Source organism: Mus musculus, chromosome 3 (genome assembly GCF_000001635.26).
Source record: "Mus musculus strain C57BL/6J chromosome 3, GRCm38.p6 C57BL/6J".
Taxonomy (NCBI): domain Eukaryota; kingdom Metazoa; phylum Chordata; class Mammalia; order Rodentia; family Muridae; genus Mus; species Mus musculus.
In genome coordinates, this window is record NC_000069.6 from 120,659,256 (window position 1) to 120,684,223 (window position 24,968).

At 39.1% G+C, this 24,968-nt stretch overlaps 1 long non-coding RNA gene across 1 annotated transcript in view; it reads right to left on the bottom strand.

Annotated features, from left to right (window-relative positions):
* 6530403H02Rik (RIKEN cDNA 6530403H02 gene) overlaps positions 1–24,968 on the bottom strand; it is a 432,399-nt gene that overhangs the window by 204,922 nt on the left and 202,509 nt on the right. Inside the window, exons 6-7 of the long non-coding RNA NR_130170.1 lie at positions 13,485–13,566; positions 13,294–13,389 (exon numbers count right to left, since the gene is read on the bottom strand). This is a non-coding gene — a long non-coding RNA (RIKEN cDNA 6530403H02 gene). The remainder of the gene's footprint in view (positions 1–13,293; positions 13,390–13,484; positions 13,567–24,968) is intronic.

The following is a 24,968-nucleotide window of genomic DNA, read 5'->3' on the forward strand; positions in this document are numbered from 1 at the left end:
ATTGATGTTGTATGCAGAGCTCTGATACTAAGCAGAAAGATTCAGAACACATCTCATTAAGTGAAGTCAGGAATGAAAAGACACTGGAGCTCAAATTGTCACAGACAAGATGATGAAGCTACCTGAATATTCTATTACCACCAGTGAAAAATTTAATTGTGTGGATGCAAGACACAAGCCCTTGCTCCAATCCCACCACCTGCAGCTACTGTCCAGACTCTTTCTAAGGTTTCATGTAGACTCGTCCATACATTCCCTAATTGGAAAAGACACGTTTTCACTCTCTCCATCTCTGTGACCAAAATTCAAGGCCTCTGAAATCTCTCTTGAAATGTGATTGACCACAAAATTGAGTAACGAGGCTTGCAGGGTCTCACTCCTTGGAGCATTTTTCATCAAATTTCACTTAAAATTTTATCAAATAACAAAGCCACCAAGAAAAGGAAAGCTTTATGATGTGTCAAAGAAACAGCGAAGAGTTGATGGCAGAGGAAAAGAAAGTATCTAACAGCTGTCGTGATTCATAACAGAATGTTAGCAGCCAGTGTTTACTGCATATTTAATCTATGTCAGAAATTGCACTGAGGAGTTTGTAATTGATCCTCAAAAGCACAAATAGAGATGTATATGTTCCGAGAGGTGAAGTAACATACCAGAAGTTGCCCAAAGTGGAAATATCATGGCTGGAATTCCAGCAGCTGACCTGAGAGTGTGAACAATTGACCTAATTCCAGAAAGCCTAAGTCCTTAAAAGCAGACCCAGTGGCAGCCCCTGAGGTCCCCTTTCCAGATGATTTCGAATTGGATTCTGTGAGCCTGTTGCATCATTTTTAAGATGTGCCTACTATGGCATGTTCCCTATAGTATTGGTGTTTACATCGATGAGTCAGCACACTAAGTGCTTAGCAACATAATTACTATAGAATTAATATTACTAAAAGTTTAAATGTATAAAGATTCTCTGACATATACCTCTAAAACCATTTGTCTTTCTTAATTGACCAGATGTATTTTTTTTTCTTTTTACTCATTTGCTTTTAAGAAAAGGTCTCATTTCACAGCCCAAATTGGCCTAAAGCTAAGGCAATCTCCATGCTTCAGCCTCTTAACAGTTGGTACTATCGGCATGAAAGTATCATGTCTAGATAGCTATTTGATTTCAAGTTAAGTAAACATTCCTATCTTCAACCAGTTGGGATACTACTCTGACAAAGGTCATATGGTGATACAAAGAGGTACTGCCTCCAGATATCTATCCAAAGACGGCACCTTTGTCAGCCTTTTAAAATTGGAATGAAACATCCAAGGCAGAGTATATGTGAAGAAATAATGCTTATTTAGATCATGGATTTAAAGGTCAGGGAGCCTGATTCGTCCTACCGTGAGAATCACAGAGGGCAGCAATCATGATGGGCACACATATGGAAGCCAGCAACAGCATTTTCATCTAAGAAGTGAGAATGCGTGTGAGGGTAGGCTTGCTCTTTCTTGAAAACTGCCAAAGGTCAGGCAAGAATGACATCACACTTTCAGTAACTTAAGGTTCTCCCCCTCAGGACTCACACAAAGATTCTGACAACTCCACAACTGCAGGTAACCAAGACTCCAATCACATGGACTCCTGGGGGAACACTCAAATCATATTCAAACCATACAGAGAGAACCCCGAGAACCTTCTAGTCCTGCTCCAACTGTTTCAGCTGGGATAATCTCACCATGCTTCATTAGCCCTTCGTGGACGCTTCATAGAGCACTGTTCTGAGCAGCCTGTAAAATAGCTAATGGGGTCTTCACCCCTGATGGCGTGTTAAGCCTTCTTGGGGGGGAATCACTAGGAAATGACAGAACTAACACTAAAGTTGGTGCAAGAAGCCCCAGGGAAGCACTAAAGCTGGATATCAGGCTCAAGGAGTGTCTTTTAAAATCTAAGTGTTAGTTAGAACAAACAAAGCCAAACAACAACAACAACAACAAAAAAAAACTACAAAACGCAAATGTGCCAGGAAGGAATGTCATAAGATAAAACTGTGAAGTATACAAAGTAGAACTTTGAGACAGACAATGTGACTAGAACAGTCATCAAGGGGGACTAAAGAACAAAGCTGAAGAAGAAAGACCAGGAAGGGCAGTCGTTGAAAGTGTTCTAAAGGAGGTAGGATGTTCTACAGGGTAGGATGGCATCACCAGGCCATCAGATTGTCATTTTACAAAGATCTCTCTAGGTCTGAGATGCATTGCAGTAGAAGCACATCCACCCAACATATATTATAATCTATGTGCAATTCCTCGTATGAGAGAAATGAAGGGGAAGGCACTAAGAAAGACAGAAGAAAGAAGAGGAAGAGAAGACAAACAATGGGACAAGGATGGGAACACTCTGGGTGTACCTTCTTGCATCCTTTTCCATCCTATAATATTTTCTCTATATATAAAACACGCCTCTGTCCACTCAGACATTTAACAGGAAATCAGGAAAAATGGTTACTTTAATTATAACCAGCTGGTAAATATTTACAGTCTTTCACCTCCCTTTCAGGCTATTCTAATTAGTAATTGCTCAACCATTTTTGACCTGTCCTATCACTCCCTAAAACCAAGGCTGAGTCTTTAATCCTTTTACATCTTCCATGTTGGTGAGGAGAGCTGTGTATAATTAGGTAATATTGGAAAAGAAAATGACACAAATTATTCTTGTCTTTTTGTTTTCCTCATTTATAGCTCATCTTAACCCACATTGCTTTATATGGATTTAAAAATGCAATAGTACATCCAGAATAGCACAAATAAACCAGAGACAGAAACAGGCTGTTGGCACACATAGTGTCATCACTACTAGCTCAAATGATTCAGGACAATTATAAAAACACAGGACCTATAAAACCAGAAAGTGAAAAAAGGAAAGGTGAGTCAGCTGGGAATCGATGGCAGGTAGGTAGACTCCTTAACAAGGATAAAAAGTATAGCCAAACAAATACTATTGTTCTGCTAAAGGGACATAGCAATAAAATGACTCATAAGGACATTCTGCTACATCCATAGATCAGTGTCTCACTCAGCCATCATCTGCGGAGCATCCTTCTACAGTAGTTGGGAATTAATATAGAAACACACAACTTGACAATCTACTGAGGGTGAGAGACGTTGGAATACAGTCCTCACAGGGGTGTCTCTGTCAAATCCAACTCCTCAGGGATCAGGGAGCTATGTGGACGAGAAGGGAGGAAGCTTGTAAGAGCCAGAGGGGATGGAGAACACCATGGAAACTACATCAGACACTACGAGACTGACACACTTGTGAACTTACGAAGACTTTGGCAGCATTCATAAGGCCTGCATAGATCCAAACCAGGTGGAGTCACAGTGCTAAGCTGGAAGTTGACATAAGCCCCTATCCCTAACCAAGGATTTCCAGTTAACAGCTACTCACAAAGGAAAAATTAATTTTGGCAAGCAAGTCTCACTGGGTATACAACCCACACTTATGCGCAGCAGCAGATGGCCAACAAAAAAAGGAACTGAAAGGTATTTTTGGAGATTTTTTTTGTGTTATATTGTCTTGTTTGTCCATTAAAAATTTTTTACTGCTCTTTTGCTTGAATATGGTTTTTAATTTTTTTTATTTTTTGGTCTTATGGAGTGAGGGGGCATGCGAGTGCATGTCCTACCACTGCCACAGGTATATGCATTTCTTGGAATCTTTCTTTGTTTCTCTTTTTTCTTGTTTATTGGTTTCTTTGTTTTGTTTTATTCTTGCTTTTCTTTGCTTTATATTTGCCTGTTTGTTTTTTTTTAAAAAGAAAGAGAGGGGTTTTCTGGAGTAGAAAGGGTAAGGGCTCAGGGAGGAGATGGGAGAAGATGGGAGGAGATGAGGAAGCAGAAACCATGATCAGATTATATTGTATGAAAATATATTTATTGTCAATTAATTTTTTTTTTTTAGAAAATAGCTCATGTGAGGAAATCCCAGGCCATATCTGGAAGGAAGAAGCAGACTCTCTGACCTGATGGCTCAGTGCACAAAATGGCCAGTTCTGTCATTGATCAGAGAAACACTTTGCAGGCAGGCGGGTAAAAGGCAGGTCATTTGCCAGTGAAGGGTTAATTAAACAAGTCCAGGTCTCAGGGAGATGGTGGCAGCCGTGACATTGGGTCACTTGCTAGAAACAGCATAAAAACAGTGCCAAAGAAAGGCATTGCATTCACATGAGCATGTGACCTGCCCATTTCTGATGGCCTAGTGACATTTCCTATAGCGACTCAATGGAGTCCACCAAAGGGGGTGTTATTGTAACTCGGTTCCTCAATGAAGTATAAAATTCCCATTTCTCCCCAAGTAGTTCTCTGATTTAAGAGGTGACTTGAATTTCTCTTCTGTGGCTCATAACAGTATAAACACTAAGTCGCTCTGAACCTGAGATAGATAGGTAGAAGCTGAATATAAGATGAAGGGATAGAATATAAGATGGGAGGGTGGGTCTGGAGTCTGAAAGGATGGGCAGCCCAGCCACTTGGTAAGGGAGGAGAGGAAGTCAGACAATAAAAAGTCATCCCAGGTTTGTGTTAAAATAGAAAAAAAAAATCACTAAAGTCCTTCATACTGGCATTACTGTGACTGCAATGGAATTAATGTTCCTTAAGAAGAAAGAGAGTATCCATAATCTATCCATGCATGGGGCTGGAAGGATAACTTGTTCTGACAGCAACTCAGATTGGCTTCCAACACCCATACAGTGTCAAAGCCATCTGTAACTCCAGATCAAGGGATCTGATACCCTATTCTGATCTCCATGGGCAACAAGCACACGTGTGTACACTTATAGACATGGAGGCAGAACACTCATAAACATAAAATAAAGCTTTAAAATATAAAAGCAAAACCTATATTTTCTTCAGACCTTTAGCACATGGCCCTAGAGGCAACAGTTAGTGAGACCTCCAATGTTATATGTTGAAAGCTACTATTAGCACATTTTTCTGCAGGTGCATAACCTTTGTTATTGTAAACCTTTTGCAGAGTTTGAAAATGGGTTCGGTTGGAAATCATGGAATCCAGAAACAACTACTAGAAGAGAAAGAGGGTTTTTGTGTGTGTGTTTTAGATTCGAATATGAGAACATTTCTTCAGTTTTCAGTAGAGCTATATATGAGTGAAGGGTGAGAGAAAGCTTTACTGCTGCAGGCAGTGGTCTGCGGTCCTTGAATAAACCTTTGAGTACGCATCTTTTGCTGTGCCAATTAATGGAGTTGAAGGCTGAAGGATCTTGGCATGATGTCATTGATGATATGGATACTAATAAAGGTCATCATAGTCATAGCAACAGCCACCTATTGGTTTTCTTATGAGCCAGGCCCTTTGCTCCTATCATTTATGATCTTATTCTCAGGAGGACACTTAATTTCAATACTTTCATCTTCGTTGGTAGGACCAGGAATGTATCAAACACTCTTCTTGAAAAGTTTCTCCCTCAAAATATGGACTCTAAAATTTGCAAGATATTATGCAGATCTGGTAGGAACCTGTGTAGTTTCAAGCAATCCCAAACAGACTTCAATGAGATCCTTTGAGTATTGAAGGGCTTGTTGAGTCCAGAGCAGGGTGGTTTTGCATTTGTATATTAAAGGATGACAGCATGCATACACTATATCTGCCTCTGATATGTTGACAAATTGAATGCCATTTCTTTCTTTATGTCTGTCAAACGCCCAGTCCAATATAGAAACCAAATAGGAAAATGTCCAACCCCATGCTCGTTAGGACACAAACCTTTTCAGGATTCAAAGTCTGGATACCAGTAACCTCATCAAACAGCAAAGCTCATTGGATTTATTTTCATTTGAAGTCATTTGACACACAGTTCTACCTCCACGGTGACAAATCTTACCTCACCTTCAAGGTCTCTTGTATGGACTTTGATCCTTCCTTTTCTATGTGTGGTTTCACAGAGCACATTATCTATAGTCAGGTCTATCCAGTCCCAAGGAGCTATTTTCACATGGCTAAACTAGAATGATCTAGGACTGCAAAACATACACTGGGAACTGGAGGATGGCTCAGCAGTTGAGAACACATACTGCTCTTTCAGAGAGCTGAGGTTCAGTTTTCAGCACCCACCTGGTGGTTCACAACTGCCTGTAACTCCACTCCCATAGGATCCAATGACCTCTGTTAGTGTCAGTGAAAATATATATATACTCTGACATGCAAACAAAACAAAAATACATACATGTAAAACAAAAATAAATTTTAAAAAATGTATTGGGTTTTGAAGTCAAAGTAGGAAAAATATAAAATATGTTAGTAATTTATATTAGTTATTGTTTAAATGATTTTTAATATATGAAATAAATCAAAATAGAATTTTAACCTCTGTAATAGGATCACGAGAAGACTGACCTATCCTGCGACTGAATTTTGAGGTTCAAATTATATGTCTATCAGACAGTGATCGTCTGTGTGCTTCCAACGCAGTGCAGTCCACAAACATGCATCATTTTACCTGGAAACATATCAGAGATAGAAAATGGAAGCCCTGTCCCTGACTTCCAGATTCAGATCACCATTTTGATTAATTTTTTTATAATTTTGGCATATTTCTCTAATGTTGGTACTATTAGCATCTGCAGTTGTAGGTCATCTATGTCATGTATACATATGACACCTTGACCTATTTTTTAGTACAAATCATAATTTATATTTATTGTATGATTCTCATAATATCTAGGAGAAGAAATGTATACTTAATAGATGCTGATTGAAAAGATACTGACATTGTAGTATTTCACACAATTAGCATCTTTCAAATGACTGCAAGTCTTTTTCTTAACTCATTGGTACCAAGAAGACCATTTATATGTATGTATTTGTACCTAGTAGAGAATAAGATGACACCACTGGCAATTTAAAAGTTACTTATTGTGAAGTCAGATGATTCCACTTTGTGTACACATAATAATTTTTATCTGTGTTCAAGAATATTCAAATTAAGTACATGGAAAATAGTTCGGCTTAATTATCAGATTAAGCTCACTTATGTGCTTTATAGTTCTATCTCAAAATTACATTTGGAGAATTGAAGGAAGAACTTACTAAAATTGTTCATTTTCATTGTCAGTTTGAAAAGCGACATAAAGTTACATTCACAAAAAAAAGCACATCATTTCCCCCTTGGAGTTGTCATCTGTCACCAAATCTGTTCTTTCCTTTTATTAAAGACTTTTTAAACATTTTTTTGTGGGGATGGGCTGTCTGTGCATGCCACTGTGCATGAACAGAGATCAAAGGACAACTTATGGGAGCCAGTTCTCTCCTCCCACCACATGAATTCCAGCGATGGAATCATTTACCGTCAGCTTGGTAGTAAGTTTCTTTACCTGATGAGCCATGTTTTAGCTCTGCTCTCTGTTTATAAACAGGGAAATAACGCTAGAAATAGACATCCATATCAGAAGTAATTATAGTCAAGGTTTCCATCAGTTGTGTACTTTTTATGGATGAGAAAGTGAATTATGGAAGAGGGAAACTAGCAAGTTGGATACAGTCAAGGAAATTTGCCACAACATTCATATATACTGGTGTTCTGCAGAAAAATACTGTAAGCTCATTGACACTTGAGGGAAACATTGACAACAACCAACATGGGAGAGGAAAAATACTTTTTTCATCTTAGATTAGATATGAGATTCTTATTTGATCCAAACTTCCCATTAGCTTGTAGTAGTGACTGTAACTCCTACATTATTATTCTCTGTGTGTAATATACAGAAGAAATCCAACATTCCTTATTTTGTAAGGACAAAAGTCATCAGAAGATTGCCTCTTCATCAGTACCTCTGGAAGCATGAGGGTTACCCCTGAAGCTCAGCTGACCCCAAGGAAACAGATCCTGAGTGTCATAGCCCCTTCTACTATGGCACTTCTTCATTTCCCTTACCAGTACAAGAAAGAGAATGAGAAAGGTGAAGCTGTGGACAATCTGATAATTCTCTTTAAGTGGGTTTTTATAATCTTTGGAGTGTTTCTGGTACCAGAGTGCTTTACCATAAATATTTCCAAGTGGATACAAGCCTTTTCAACTCTTGGATGCCAAGAGTACCATCTTATGTGCATGTGTTTATACCTGGCAGAATAGGATGACAGAAACAATTTTATCCAGCAACTACATGACAGGCAAAGAACAGTACCCTAATCACAAGGAAAAAGCACCCTAGACCAAAGAGCTGCCTCTGTTTTAGACTATTAGGTGAAGTATAGCAGAGTTGGGACCTGCCGCAGAGCTCCATCTGCATGCCAAAATGAAATCACCAGTGCTTCCCGGTATCTAAGGTAACGGTCTGTAAGTCACACCAGTTTCACTTATACACACACATACATAAACACATACACACTTAGGACTTATGACAAAATAAAGAATGTAAATAGGAGGAAAGAGTTGTAAGGAAGACATGGGCTTGAGTTAAGCATACTAGATGGAGAAAGACAGAAGACTGGTATTGCTATCAGCTCAGGAGATGAAAGAAAGGGTCAGTAAAGGTGTTGGTAGCTTGGGCTGGAGGGGATGGGAAGTAATGAAGGGGCAGGATGGTTTATTCTAGAATATTCTAACATTGCTCCTTCCTCACGGTTCTTAGCACACTGGAACCACCAATGTTTGTAGCTTATAAACACCAACTGGCATTTTGGTAGTAAAGGAGGCAGACACAGAGCTGTAGGCAAGTATTATCTGTTTTAATGTTGACTGTAATTGTGGTCTTTGGTAATTATTGCTTTAAAAAAAACTGGTTTGTTTTTAGCAGCACTGTGCATAATTTATTGCCTGTGGCATATCAATTGGAAGAAAGCTAAAACTTTAAATACTGGCTAACAAAATGAAAGCCATTTTATTACACAAAGGAAATTAACAAAAATAAACAAATACCCACAATTTACAAAGCTAGCCTTTCCTTTTGCTCCAAACATTTGTAAACTACTTTCAACAACTCAGAAAACTCTAGCCACTTTAGAAGACCATTACACCCTCAGAATTCCTACTTCTGACCTTGGTAATAATAAATAATCCACAGGCTTTAGTCTTCTACCCTGCTAACACCTCCCAAATATATATGCCTATAAAATCCCAACCCAGCATGCATATTGCTTTCTCTACTTTTGATCTATCGAAGCCAATTAAGTAGTTAAAGATCATTTGCACAGTCAAAATCTTTGCTAAATAAACAGCATTTCCATGGCCCATTTCAGTCAGAATGTGTAAAAAGAAAATGTCCCAAGGATATTGTCTTATATTTGTATTATGAATATAGAGAAAATAGTAAGTACAATAGACAAAATTTTTTGGATGATAGCCTTGGAACTGTGCAGCTAATGTTGGGACACACACACACACACACACACACACACACACAACCCTAAGTGATCTCCAGGCATTCACTGTTGCTTTCATATCATCCTCTTCTCTAAAGAAAAGAAAAAAGAAAAAAAATCTATTTGGGAGACGAAAGATGGCTCTGCAGTTAAGAGCACTGAATGCTCTTCCAGACACCCAGGTTGGATTCCCACACTCCACATGGCCACTAACTTCTATTTGTAATTCTAGTTCCAGGGTGATTCCAGTGCCCTCTTCTGGCCTCAGTGGGCTCTGCATGTATGTGATGCACATACAGACACATACATGCAAGCAAAACACCCATACACGTAAAATGAATAAATCTAAAAATCTTCTTTTCAAAACTTTCATCTCGATATCTCAGGAGACAGTAACTCCATGCCTTTTTCATTATAACTGTCATTCAGTGACTTCCTCCCAAGTCCCCAGGCAACCCATTTCTCCTAACTTCCAAGCCTTGTCAGTCATAGCTCACACCCACCCTTATCCTGCCTGTCTTTTGGGTTCATATGCAAATTATCTTTCAAATTCATCCATCTTTCAGTGCTTTGGATTTTTTCAGGAGCTGTCCTCCACACTAACCCAGATACCTCTCTTTGGTCCCACTCTGATAAAATTCCTCTCTGATCCCAGTTCCACGCTTCCCTGGTCCCTCTAGTTCATTCCTATTAGCATCTCAACCCCAGCAGAACCTATAATCCTGACTACTCGGCCCTGTTTCGTTGGTCATCAACTCTAACATCCTCTTTACCCACTTTAAATCACCTGGTCCTTCCGAAAGAATGCAGACTCCTTTTCATACTATGATCTCTTACCAATTCTGGTGAAGGTCATCTCTCCCCTCCACTACACCCAAGTACTCATGTGACTAGACCAAAATGTGCAACCACTTTAGAGGATCCTGCTACTAATTTGTGAATTACCAGTGGTGGTTTAATGGTGCCAGACAACCCTATCCTATATAGTACATTGTATTATATATTTGCTACATGCCACATCACATAGTATAAGAATATATATTCTTATTACATATATTCTAATTATTTTCCCCTAGTTTATTCATTTTCCACTGGTCTCAAAGACTACTTTGTAACTCTCTCTTCTATCTGGAAACTCCATGCCTCCTTTATTCTCCTCATTCTGATGGCTCTCAATCTATCATCACTAAAGAGTAAAAACAGACACATTTTACAAATTCATATGTTCGACATGCCCACGATCCTAAGTGAGCTCTGCTTGTATATGAGTTCTCTACTCTGCCTATGATCTTGCATCTACTGTCTATTGGCTCATTCCTACAATATATATTTGCTACTATTATTCCCATCTTCAAAACAATTCTGATTACAAAACCCCTTTCTTCACTTCAATTTTTCTATCTGCTACTGCTCTGTGAGAAACACACACACACACACAAAACTAAAACAACAGTGTCTACTCACCTCCATTTTTCCCTCGAGCTTCTTGAGGTCACTTGAATCCTGTGTTCTACCACTTCATGAAACATATACTTATCTATCTTTGTTACCAGGGCATCTTTATTTTGTCACCAAGTAGTTAAATCTGATCTTCCCTTGTCCTTGTTCTACCTACTAAACAACGTTTAAAGAGATGATCCCTTCCTCCTCAAAACATTCCTTTCTCCTGATGTATAGAGGATCAAGGGGATCAAGGTTTCCTCAATGCTGCTCTATATTCTCATCACTCTACCTGTCTCCTCCTTCTTTTTTTTTTTCAAAATCATACCTGTGGTAATGCCACATGGCTTCTTACATTAAGAAAAAAAACATTCATGTTGAGTTTTAAAAGTGCATCTGTATCCCAAACTTCTTTAGTATTTAGGCTTGTAACTATAAACCTCCTTAACTTGTATATCATCAGGCACCTCTGAACAATAACTTGGAAAAATGATCTCTCAAAGACTAAAGTATGCACAAGAAAGAAAAGCAACAGATGGTGTGATTTAACAATATATATTTAAATATGTCCTTAGTTCAGGTTCTCAGTCCAAGAGTTCAAAAAAAAAAAAAATACTTAGAGTAAGCTGAGGACCTGCCTCAGCTTGGGAGAAGGTCCTGAGGAAGGAGTGTTTGGGAGCAGCACAGAAAGTACTTGGAGTCAGTGATGGATGTAAGCTGACAGCTCTGTGTTCTACTTGAGGTAGCTCTCTGCTCAAGTTCGTTTTCTCTCTCTCTCTCTCTCTCTCTCTCTCTCTCTCTCTCTCTCTCTCTCTTTCTCTCTCTCTCTCTCCCCAAAGCTCTCTGCTCAAGATAACTGTCTCCTGCAGACCAAATCCCAGTCTTTTATTTTATATAAGCTCCTTCCGTAGGATTTGAATATCAATTCAACCATTTAACCCAGGTTCCCATAGGTTCCCTTATGATCTTAGCCTCTTGCCTTTAAGCCAAAGCCACATGGTGGAAGCTGCTGAGTTCTGCTGCTTGTTGGGGCTGGAACATGGCCCCCTTGTTCTATTGCATGATCACCAGTTTTGTTTCCTAACTTTCACTGCCTAAGCTTGGCTGTCCTGGAACTTGCTCTGCAGACAGACCTTAAACTCAGAGATCCACATGATTCTGTCTCCCGAATGCTGGGATTAAAGGTGTGTATCACCCTGCCTGGACCTAGGCTTTTCTTCACCTAGAACTTGCTCTGCATTACAGGCTGGCTTTAAACTAAGAAATCTGCTTGCTTTTGACTCCTGGGATTAAAAGTGTGTTCTACCATGTCTGGACCTAAACTTTTCATGGTCTCGAGATCTGGATCAAAAGTTTGTGTCTTCTAGTCTCAAAATTTACATTACAAGTGTGGCCTCCATTTCTGGATTGTAGTTCATTCGAGATTAAAAGTCCAAACTATTCCTTGAGTCCTTGTTCAACTGCAAATACAAACATTAAGATTAAATGGATGGAATCTTGCCCTGAGATCACCACTCCTTAAATCTCTTTATCACCTCCCTTAATATCTTTCTAACAAAGCTGAATTATTAGTTCAGCTGCCTCTATTCTTTCAGGTCCATGAAGCCCCTCATATAATTCATATTGCATCCTTATATTTTGCATAGTTGAGAAATCCTGTAAAGAACAGTTCTTACAGTAATTTACGTATTCTTGAACTCATGTTTTCAAAATTCTTTCCCACAGCCTTAAGTGCTATCCTGAAGGTCATAACCACCATATTGTTGTGGAACACCAGACACATTCTTGCTTTCTGAAAGACCAATGCAGATCTCTGATTTCAAGGTCTGTCTACAGACCAGGTTCCAGGAATCATGCTGTTTCTGATTATCATGGAGTCATTAACCTTAGCAGGGAGGACATTCCCTGAAGGGGAAACATAAAGTAAAATATATTCATTATTATACAAACAATATGTATAACCATCAGCATTCAAGAAGCTTCACACCCTACTGGCTCTGTCACTCTGTGACACTATCCCTTCCACAGCCATGCTGGACCTGACAAGGACATCCTGAGTGATAGGAAAATTCTGTGTTAATTGAACTGAGTTCCTGTATAGTTTTAACCACTAGACCTCTTCTGGGGAGAAGAAGACTAGAGTTTGAGATTATCCATCAATCACCAGCTAAGACTGAGGAAGGAAGATCAGAAGTTCAAGGTCATTTGTGGCCACAGTTGCCAGACTGCGATACATGATATTCTGTCTCTAGCTACCTAATGAATTAAACAGAAAAGGAATTCCATTGAAACTCTTGAACCATGAAAGTGAAAGCTCTATGTTCTTGCTTTACCTCATTTCTTGCCAAATGCATCTCTTCTACTTGGAGTTCCTGAATTTAGCTTTAATTACAAATTCATAATTTTAAATATAGCACCTTTGTGAACTGTGTAAGTCATCTGGGTGAATGATCACATATGAAAATGGATCATTGCTTTAGTGAACCTTTACTTACCCAGGAAGAAGAATAGGTGGATTGCAGCTATGTGGACATCTGGCACCAGAAGTGTGGAAAGCCTTGTGATGTCAATCCCTTCACTTGTGCAGTATGCTGTAACATCAGATACTGTCAGAAGTGAATTAAACAGCAGGATACACAATTGACTTCAGCCTAGCAATGAATAACATAGGAAAATGCTCAGTTACCTTTTAGGGATCACCTCATGTAGAACTTGGGAATGAAAATACTCAAAGAGAGAGGCAATGCATTCCTGCAAAATATGTAAATGTTTACCAATAGGAAAATAATAACCACATATATGAGCCATAACAAATACATTTTATCTCAGAAAATAAAGTTTCTCACCATCTTCAAGAAGAAAGAACTGAAGGTTAAAACAGAACTGCATCCTAAGTGTTTTCAAATTTGTCATATACAATCTTTGATATATAATCTTCTTACATTTTATTCACTATGTGTTGTGGATGTGCCACAGTGTATGTGTAGAGGTAAACTTTGCAGGTCTTGGGTCTTTCCTTTTCCATGTGATTCCTGAGGAATGATGCCTGGCAATCAGTCATGATAGGCAAACACATTTACCCACTGAGTTACATTGCTGCTCCTGTTATATATAAATGTTCTCTAATTTTTCTCAGTAGTAAAATCAGATCAAGTTCCTGTATTAGGATATGAGTTTTATTGTTCTCACATCATTTCATAACTTCCACAAAGCTCCATTTTTTAGAATTAACACTACATCTGATAGATGGTAGACAGATATGGAAGAAGGAAAGGTATAGATATTAGAGAGTCAAGGGTGTGGTCTGTGAGCCAAAATGAGAATCTAAAGGAAGTCATGATCAATAGCAGGAACACTGTAGAGGCAAACAGAAATGATGGTACTTAATCACTACACAGCTCTTTTCATGAGACACCATTTTAGGGGTGGTCAATTCTTTTGTTCAAATGTAGTGCCACACATTAGCACAGTACTATAGAAACTACAGTCTCAGGACAGAGTATAGTAACTAATATGTAGTATATATGCTTTGTTGACCCTGGAGACATATTTTAATATTTAGCCTTAGAGCAAGTTTCCAGGTATGAGCCACCAGAAGGCCTTTTGAAGAGATTACCAAGCCATCGAGGAAAACAAAGGTTCAACAAAAACTATTGAGTATCCTAGAGGGAAGGGGGTCTTAATCTTGTAGTTAGTCACAGCACTAGTTTTTAATAGAGTGTCTAGTTTCAGAATCTGGTTTCCCAGGATAGGGATAGCTGCTGTGGCTGAAGTCATCAAGTGGCTCCCAGGTGAGAGGACAAAAGAGCAGAGGCAATGATGCTGAGTGACATAAAACTGATACCTTGACCTTCCTGGTTGGATTCGATGACCTTAAGTCCACTAGATTAGAAAACAGAAGTTAATAATTTCAGGCTCTACTCCATTCTGTGTCACTTTGAACAAGACATCTGACCTTTCCGCAGCTCACTTTTTCTCCTCTCTAAAATGATAATGATATTTGCCACCTGTCTCTTGGCACTTTGTGGTTCCGGATCTTTTCCTTTCTATTCTGCACTCATGCCACGTCCATGCCGCTGCATGCCATGTACTGCTCTCAGAGGTTAGCTTCCCAGGTGAGCTAATATGTGTGTCGTGAGGGGGTGTCATAGTTTTGTGTAAAGCTATTCTTATCTGCAGAATTTAGGCTCCTAGAGTCAACTCCTGATGCCCTAGTGCTGAGCACAAAAGCATGAAATGCCATGTGCAGACACAGAACTGATCGCTGATAGCCGCACATTGTAGGCTGCTTTTATTCCAGTCTTTCAGAGTAAACTTATTACTCTAAAGAAAGTAGTATTTCCTGAAAGTGATTGAAATTGAAAGTTTTTTCCTTCCTAGGAATCAGATGGCTCCTTTATTTAGTCAGCTCGGGAAGCCATAAGAAAATAATACAGACAAGAGAAATAGATTATCTCACATACTTGGAGATGGAAAGCCCAAGATCAAGGTTTGGGCCAATGCTTTTTCTGGTGATACTTCACTTCTGGCTAGAAGGTGACTAATTGTTTACTGTGCCCTCAGAGGCAGTCCTGGGTCATTCCCTCACCTCATCCCAAATCACATCCCTTCCCCACTCCCACTCTGACAGAGGAAGAAGAGAGAGATCATTTCACTAATGATTCTTCAAATAGATATAATCCTTTAAAATGACGAAATAGAGAACTGATTATACACATAAATGAAAAGGTATAAAGGGTAAAATTTGCCTTCAATTAGAAGAATATGTGTTGTTAGGGGTTCCATTCTGCACAAATAAATCAATAGATGTTATGTGAACTCTTAAAATTCCAAAGCCATTGTAAAAGAAAATAAAGGAAGTCAAAAATTAGGCTTGCTGAATACTACAGCAATCACACTTCTCAGGGGTACGTCTGAAGGAAGTAATTCAGTGTGCCAAAGATACACCTGCATTTCAATATATGCTATATTACAATTCACAATAGCCATAAGTAGCAAACAACCTCACTGCCTACAGTTAAACAAATGGATGAAGAAAATCTAATAGATGTACACAATATAATAGTACCCAGACTTTAATAAAGAAACTCTGTCACTCATGGCAACATGGATTTGGCCCGGAGGGCACTGAGTTAGGTGAAAAAAGCCAGGCATGTTGTATCTTTACTTAGATATGGAAACTAAAAATATCAAACACAAAACTTGAGACTGAAGTTGTCGTCATCAGAGCCTGGGGAAGGATAGAGAATGAAGACATGAGAACTATTAACCAAAGGACACAGAGTTTGAGTTAGGCGAGGAGGAACAAGCTTTAATGATCGAATACAGAGAATGGGAACTGTAATAAATAGTGCTGTGTTGAAGAACAAGTAGGTGTTAACTGTTCTTTGCCCCCCAAAAATTATCAGTCTGAGAGGCTGTAGACCCATTTGTAAGTTGCTTTTAATAACTTCATAATGTAAATATATATCAAAGCATTAGACTGTACATCGTAAATATTATATTAGAGCTGGGGACATGGCTCAGTAGGTAAAGTGTATGGCACTCAAGCATGGGGACCTGGGTTTGGATAATTAGCATCCATATAAAAGTCACCCACATACACAAACATGAGAGAGAGGTAAAGATCTTAGTCTATCTGACTCTAATAATATACAAACATGCCAAAGTCTGTTACTGACCATAACCTCAGAGTGCAGCTTGCAGGTATAAGATTCAGGCTCACCTCTAGCCTCAGCACTCTTGCCATCATCAGAACAGTACATGGAACATATATATATACTGTATACCTCCATTCCAGCCATCATTTCCTTAGGCCATTAGTAGTCCCAGAATTCATTTCTTGTCACCACTGGTTCCTATTAGGAAGTGTGTGTGTGTGTGTGTGTGTGTGTGTGTGTGTGTGTGTGTGTTAAATTTTACTCAAGGGCCAGGCCCTCGGCAGATTCAAAGTAAACCTGGAATGCTTGTGCGGTGGTTTTCATTAAACAGCTGACATTTGTCTTATAGAGGTGAGTTTATCTTACCACAATTCTTCATTGCAGTCATGGGAAAATAGCAGCAGTTACCCTGTGAAGGTAAATATTATGGCAAGATAAATATTAACTTTTAAAGGAACCACTATAGCTAGTTAAGAACCACAAATGGCATCAGTTGTATAAGGTTTACACTTTCATAGAGTCTCTGGATGACAGTTTTGTGAACTAAATCTGTTCTTCTCATAGATCTAATACCAGGCCAAAGGTGCTCAGTACTTTGCTCAGTACAAAGAGATGTCTCTGTAGCTATGGCGGGTATGCAGTGAGGAAGGGCTCCTACATGCTCCGCCTCACTCTATATGTCTGTTTCTCTTCTCACTGGGCTCAGGCTTTCCTTGTCTCTGAGAATTAAATCAGAGGCACACAGAAAGCCCTGCAGACCTAGTGTCTGCTCTAGCAGTGTCAGAACAAGCCAGAAACTTGCAAGGTTTTAGTCAGAATATGACTTGGAGATGCCTGCAAATTACATATCTGCTGTTTGCTCCTCCTTGTAACTGAGGGAACAGACTAGAATGAATAATTAATCGGCCCTGCCTCACTCACCACGCTGGAGGAAAGGATAGAGGGAGTTATGTTGGATTGTGCTATGTTCCCAAGAATAGCCTATGAACTATTGGGAGAAGACTTTACAAGCTGGTATCTCACTAAAGGTCCTTTCAGCTTCCTATTCACCCTCAAAAACGTAGTTTTTCCTGTCCTCAAGTTAATCACCTTTACAGGCGCTTGTAGAGTAGAATGTCTAAAAAGTTTTGCCATGCAAATGCTTAAAACAATATTGCATCTACAAAAGCAACCCTCTAATGGAAAAACATGTGCTGTGTGGCTGTTGCTTGCTTTCCCCACTCCTAGAAATTCCCTGCCAAAGGAAGGAAAGGCAAGTCTAAATAGAAGACACGGTGTTAGCCCCATGAACATGCAGACATTGGCTAATGATGCATGAGCTTGTTAATGAACAGGAATGCTTTCAAAGAGGTGTATGTGTGTGTGAGTATGTGTGTGTGTGTGTGTGTGTGTGTGTGTGTGTGTGTGTGCGCGCGCGCGCATGCGTGTGTTTAGGTGCACATGCCTGAGCATGCATGCTCATCTGGGACTGTTTAGGGAGCAAATGATTCATAGAAAATACTTCCAATGGAATGAGAAAACTATCAACCTGTAATGTCCTGACAGCTTCGGGTGCTCACTGTTTACTCGCAGGCAAAACAAATCGAAATGATCAGTCAGGGAAAAATTCTTTTATATAAATTGTAGCTCATATTTCTGAATAAAGATAAAAATTTATCTAAATAATATACGTAATTTTATGCCCTTTCCCCCCCCCCCCCCCCCAAAAAACTATTGGAGATATATTGTTCCTAGCCTGGTGGTAATCTCATAGATTCAAGATGATTTCTAGGGACTGGAAGGGGGCTCAGAAGTAAACAGCACCTGCTGCACTTGCAGTAGACCTGACTCCAGTTCTTAGCACACCTGAGAGAATCACCATCGCTTACTCAAGCTCCAGAGACTCCAGTGCCCTCTACTGGCCTCCCAAGAAAACTGCACACACACACACACACACACACACACACACACAGAGAGAGAGAGAGAGAGAGAGAGAGAGAGAGAGAGAGAGAGAGAGAGAGAGTAAAATTTTTGTTTAAAATTTAAAAAGCATTTAATCACAGAATCAAACTGCATATGGTGACAGGAATTTCTTCATTCCATTTCATCCCCCCAAGTATGGTGGTTCTTTGTCCTTCTGTAGAAGAAGGTTTTATTTACTGTTTTGAATTGAAATGTCATTGCAGTCAATTCTTATAACTAGACCATTGATAGAAAAAGGTAATAATGATGACACTTAATAACACTGTCAGCAGATAAAGTTGATTGATTATGAATTAGTAAGTTGGGAGATAAACAATGAAGTGGTTTCTCTGCATTTATATTCTGGCTCCAAAGAAAATTCAAACACAGAAGTTTAGAAAAGTTGAGGCGATGGTTAATTCTTGGAATTGGTACATAGACTTCCAAAGATACTGTATATATATGTGTGTATATATATATACACATATATATATATATATGCAATACTCACTTGTGAGGAAAATTGCTGCCTACTTAGAAGGAAGAAGGCCAGCTATAGCTTTAAGAGTTTTACAAGTAGAATAAACACAGATGAGAGCAATCATGTTTTCACAGACTGCTAAAGATGTGTTTGTAAAAAGACCTTGTGGTGATCATGTAAAACCTACCACATTGTAAAAAACTATTGTTTATGTAGAATGTTACCAAAAAAAAAAAAAATCCAACTACGAAGAGGAAAGGTATAAAAAGAAATAGTGCTGCCCTCCTCCCCAAAGCCAGGCTGCAGGAACCTGTGAACCTGTGAGCCATGAGTCTCCTGAGATGAACGAGTTCATGAGGGTTCACTTGTGTTACAAACTGCAAATCGGGTCTGCTGTAAGGTAGTTTCACGTTTGGAATTTAGGGTTCCCCAAGGGTTCTGCTTCAAAGAAAGAGCCATCTATAATGATGAGTAGTGGAAAGCCATACATCAAACAATATCTTTATGTGCTCGGTTGGGCTTTAAATCACTCTTTCACCGCAGAGAAATGACAATAAGATGGCAGACTTTAATTCAAGCACCACAGGAAGTATTTAAATAGTGATAGTGATAAAAACAGGTCAAGAGAAGGCAAAAAAAGAACCCCCTGAAGTCAGAGTCTCGCAGAAGCACACCAAGGCACTGGGCACTAGGGATTTTCTCGGGGAAAGAACCACCTTATCTGGTTTAGGTTTGTGAAAATGTTCAGAATTTTTACTTTGATGATAAGGCTTTTGGTCGGTTAATAAATCAAATAAAGCTAATGTATCAAAAGATGATGAAAACACCCATGGCTTTGAACACTCAGATGTTAGGACCAACCATAGATTGAGCCAGTGACTGTTAGCTTGGACTGTCTGAGCTGGAGGAAGCAGGCATGTGCTTGATAGCCAAATGAACATCAGGCACCTAGAGGCTAACCCTGAACACTCACAGCGCATCCTCTGAGATTCATCTTAGTTGCCCACTTCGTTTGGTGGATCCGCCCATTGAATAATTTTCTAAGCCTGCATCTTTTCATTGCTAACAGTTTTTCATCTACATTGGCACAGCTTTTCACCTATGAAAGTGAAATGCTGAGGCTTATTGGTCTTTCTGTTAAAATCTGAGAATTACCAGCAAGTTGCATTTATTTGGAATATTCTGGGGAATATTGGCTAGGGGGGAATAAAATGAAAAGAAGGGCTCTCTATATGGGTTTTTTTTTTTTTAATCAACTCTTCTCCCAAAGAAATTTGACTTCCTTTTTGAAATCTCCCCAGTAGGAACCATAGGAAACTGACAGGGAGCTTCTGGTTGGTTTTTCTTGCTGCTAAAACATATGTTGTTATGTCATGTCCTAAACAGAAAACTGAAGCATCCCTTTCAAATTCTCAGCACCACTGACACTTCCAACAAGTGCTCTCATATTGGTTTTGGTCTTATCTGTTCCTAACAGACAGCCTCATGCCTTGGAAATTTGACCTGAAATAAAAATTCAGCCCCAAGTATCTGCTGTCAATTGTGCAGAAAATAGGAGATGACAGCAAAGTCACTTCTGCATGCTGAATTAGATCTCCCTCCAACATCTTCTAATGTCATTATTAGCACTCAGATACACTGTGTCAAAATGTGTCTGTGTAGGGAGACGGACGGGGCAACTCGGAGTGTTCCTCTTAGTCGATTTGACAAGCTATTTTTAATATGCACGTCTGCATAGGGAATTATTTAGGAAAGGCTCCTAACCCGTCACAGAGATTTATAGATGAAGATATTCAAATGGAACGCAAATCATCAATAGGGAGTCAGCCTTTACAATCCAGTTTTAATTAGAGACTCGTAAATTTGGGCAAGACAACTTTCGTTTGGGTCTTACAGAATCCAGAGCCCATAGAAAGAAACTCTGCTTGAGATTTCTGTAACTTTCAGAGACTCCCAAAGCTTAGTGGTTTTGACTCAGGATATTTCAAAATTGTTCCTTTGAAGATGAATTTTCTATCTTCTGGGTGAATCTGAGCTACTTGTGTGGAATTATGCATAAGTGATGGAATGAATCTGCAAGGAGCCAGCACCCTTCCTCTGTCTATTATAGGATATTGTGTATAGGAGAACAGGTTACTTTTTCAAACCCCATCACCAAGTATTCACTGTAAAGATACGGATATGTGTCATAAGTCTAATAAAACTACCTAGAAATGTATGCAGTATATAGTATCCATACATGATGAAAACTATGTCCTTATGACTACATACAGAAAGCATATCATAAAAAGATGGAAATGTCAGTCAGCAGACTTAAATATAACATAAAAGAGAATATTTCTCATAGATTTCATTATCTTAAGAAACAAAATAGTATATTTAAAATTAGTAGTACTTATACTAATTGAATCTGAAGGTTTTGTCCTCAGAACCTTGAGACTAGTTCAATTAAAGGAAAACACATATCCTTTGAAAACATTAAAGAAAATATGTGGAGACTATAGGGAAATATCACATGACCCAGCAACCCACATTTTGGGGATCTATGCACAGGGTATGGAACGCATATCAGTGTGACGTCCACACCTATCTCAGCCCCCATTCGTTGCAGCATTATTTACAACCAAGATGTAAAATAAGTAAACCTTAATGGCCTTCAACTGATGACTTCTCCGAGAAAATGTAGTATATACTCAGGAAATGGGGCCTCAGAGGATAATTCCCTTGGTAAACTGACCACTGTACAAGCACGAGGACCTGACTGTGAATCCCCCGAGCCCACGTTCACATCGGCATGGTGAAAAACATGTCTGCAAGCCCCTCACATTGAGTGAGGATGAGTGGAGTCTGGAACTCATAGCCAGCCATTCTAGCCATTCAGTGAGTTCAATGAGAGACCCTGTCTCAAAAACTAAGATAGAGAAAGAAAAATGTCTATTATCCCCCAGCCTCCACATACACACATATACATGTATGCGCATATGCTCATGCACAAATACAGACAGATACATTACACACACACACATACACACACACATACAACACACACATACACATACACACACACATACACACACATACACACACATACACATACACACACACATACACACACACATACACACACATACACACACATACACACACATACACACACATACACACACATACACACATATACACACATACACACACATACACACACACATACACACACACATACACACACACACATACACATACACACACACACACATACACACACACATACACACACATACACACACATACACACATATACACACATATACACACATACACACACAAATACACACACACATACACACACATACACACACATATACACACACATAAACACACACACATACACACACATAAACACACACACACACACATACACACATAAACACACACACACACAGAGGAAATTCTATCATTTTTAACTTGAAGCTAGAAAGACATTGAGTTTATTAGCCAGGCTAAGAGGAAAAGGAAACATAATAAAATTTCAAAGGACTAACAATTTACCTGGGAAACTCCTTGTGCTATTTTAACAGCAATAACGATGAAGGCATGAGCTGAGAATGTACCACGGACCCCACCATTCCCCTCAGCAAACTCTGTGCTGCAACCTTGCAAGTTGGACACGGCAGAGTTTCTATCCCTACCTTCAAGGGCTACAGTCTTTACCAGGCGTCAGTGTAGGTCTGCCTTACATCACTTGGGTTTGGTGCCTTTAATTCAGAGAGACTCTCCCACAAAGAAAGGGGCGTTTCTGTCTCTGGAATCCAGCTTCTTCAGGGGTTGAGGGGCTCTTCCGATCACTGTGAATATTTCTGAGGGAACTTTTGTTTCTTCCCTGAACAGTGTTGAACAGTTTCTGATTCAGCAGCCCTTCCCCCAGGAATGGCTTTTTGTGTACTAGTTAGCTCTATTTAACATGTTCACTTAACATCTCACCTTACCCATTAAATCATCAAAGTTTCCTTAGCTGAAAGTAATTTCCACTCTCCATGTACCTTTTTGCCCCCATCAGCATGCAGTTACATCACATTTTATGTCATTAGAAGTGACCTCACATGTAGCTTTCTCTTATACAATGGTAGTGGATACTTTCTTTTATATGATTAGTTTTGCTTTGACGCATCAAGACCATATCAAGGAGAAGGAGAGAGAAAGGGGTGAGAAACAGGCACATATGTGTGGTTTGCAGTAGCTGTTCCTCTAATTGGTCTCATTGAACAAAATGATCATTTGTAGTGACTATGTAACAGAGGCAACTAAACCATGCTGCCCAATAGATTCAGCACTCGTGCCAGCTCTGCAACCTACTTTGTGTCAGGTGGATGTCTTCATGAGTGATGATACATGCTAGACCTGGAGGCTGGAGTTCAGAAGCCATATTTCAGATATGTTGAGATAGCTGAATCTCCTCCATGAGTCAGACTCAATTCACTTACACTAACATGGGGAGGTTTAACAGAAGGCAGTGACCCAGCACAAAGCATGGATTTCCATGGTGATGGCCCAGTGACATCATCAAGAAACTCCTTCTGCCCATCCAGCCTCATCGTCTCTTTCAAGCCTTAGCTTAAGAACTCTTTAAAGAAGGCTTGCCCCATCTACCATATTAAAGTGTGTCTTTCACACTTACACATTTCTCTCCTACTGCTAAGCAGTATATGGTACTCATGTCTTTTTCTTATTTTTAAAATGTATAAATATAATTGTATATAACTATAATTATACATATAAGGATCATAGTTTTCTTTCTTCACTGGGTGACCTGGTGAAACATTTCAGAGTCATGGATACAGTCTCTATATAAGGATGGTCTATCTATTAGGGGAGCACTAGCCATGGTGACTACTGAACACTGTAAATGTAGATAATATGATTAGCCAATTTTTTTATTTTATTTGGGTTTAATTAATCTCAGCTTAAGCCTCTGCATTTAGGCAGCCATCACATTGGTCCCCACAACTTTAGGGTGTACCCTAAAGCTAGGCACATGATAAATATCACATCTTAAGTATATAAGCCAGATATAGTAAATAGAACTTAGACAAATGAATGAATAAAACTAGCTCATGTATCAACGTGAGGATATTTTTATTTGAGTTTTTTTTTGTTAGTGGGTCTTTTGTTTTATTTTGTGGTTGTTTTAATTAATTTCTTATCTTCCATAGTACTGAAGCCAGAGCTCAGACATGTCATCCAAAAGTAGGTGTTTGTAACATTTTGTACTAGCATCTTGGCCTTTTTGCTATTGTTATAAATAGAGATCTATTAAGGTCAAGTCAGTTTGACTCCATCCTTGCCCTTATCAAAAGACAGTCCTCAGTGGCTCCCTCTTATTTTTATATGCTTAATGCTTCTGCCATTTGGATGGCATTTGTGTATATCAATTGTTGGTCTTTTCTCCATGTCTAGTATAAATGGTTGAACATTTAGAGTTACATGGTTAATATGCAGAGAAATGAACACATAAGAAAAAGGGAGTCTCCCTTATGCTTGGGTAATTCACCCTTGGTACACAAATGCACGTGCACACACACACACACACACACACACACACATATACACAAAGAGAGATACAGAGACACAGAAACAGAGAGAGACAGAGATAGATCTGGGGAATTCAACCCAGGGTCTTGACAAATACTATGCTGTTAAACTTCCACCCTAACCCAAGTGTCCAGTAGCCTATAAATTATTTTATTATTATACACACAATGTAATATCACCTCACTCTAATTAATGCTGAAATGTTGCATAGAATATTTCACTTTTTATGACTTATTCTAGGCCTCTCATAATCACTGTTGACCCTTATAAAGTATGGGGTGTGGATTTTATTTCTGACTCTAGAAAACAGCTAAGTAAATGATGGTAAAGATAAGGGAAAAAACAAAGACATTGTTCTGCCTTTACTGTCAAAATTCTACAGCTCAAAGTCCTAAGCCTTGCTTAATTATGTCAAAATACTAAGAGAAAAAAAAAAGATTAGGGATAATGTCTCTCTTGCTTGTTGTTGCTGGTCCCTTTCTTACTCTGAGTCACATAG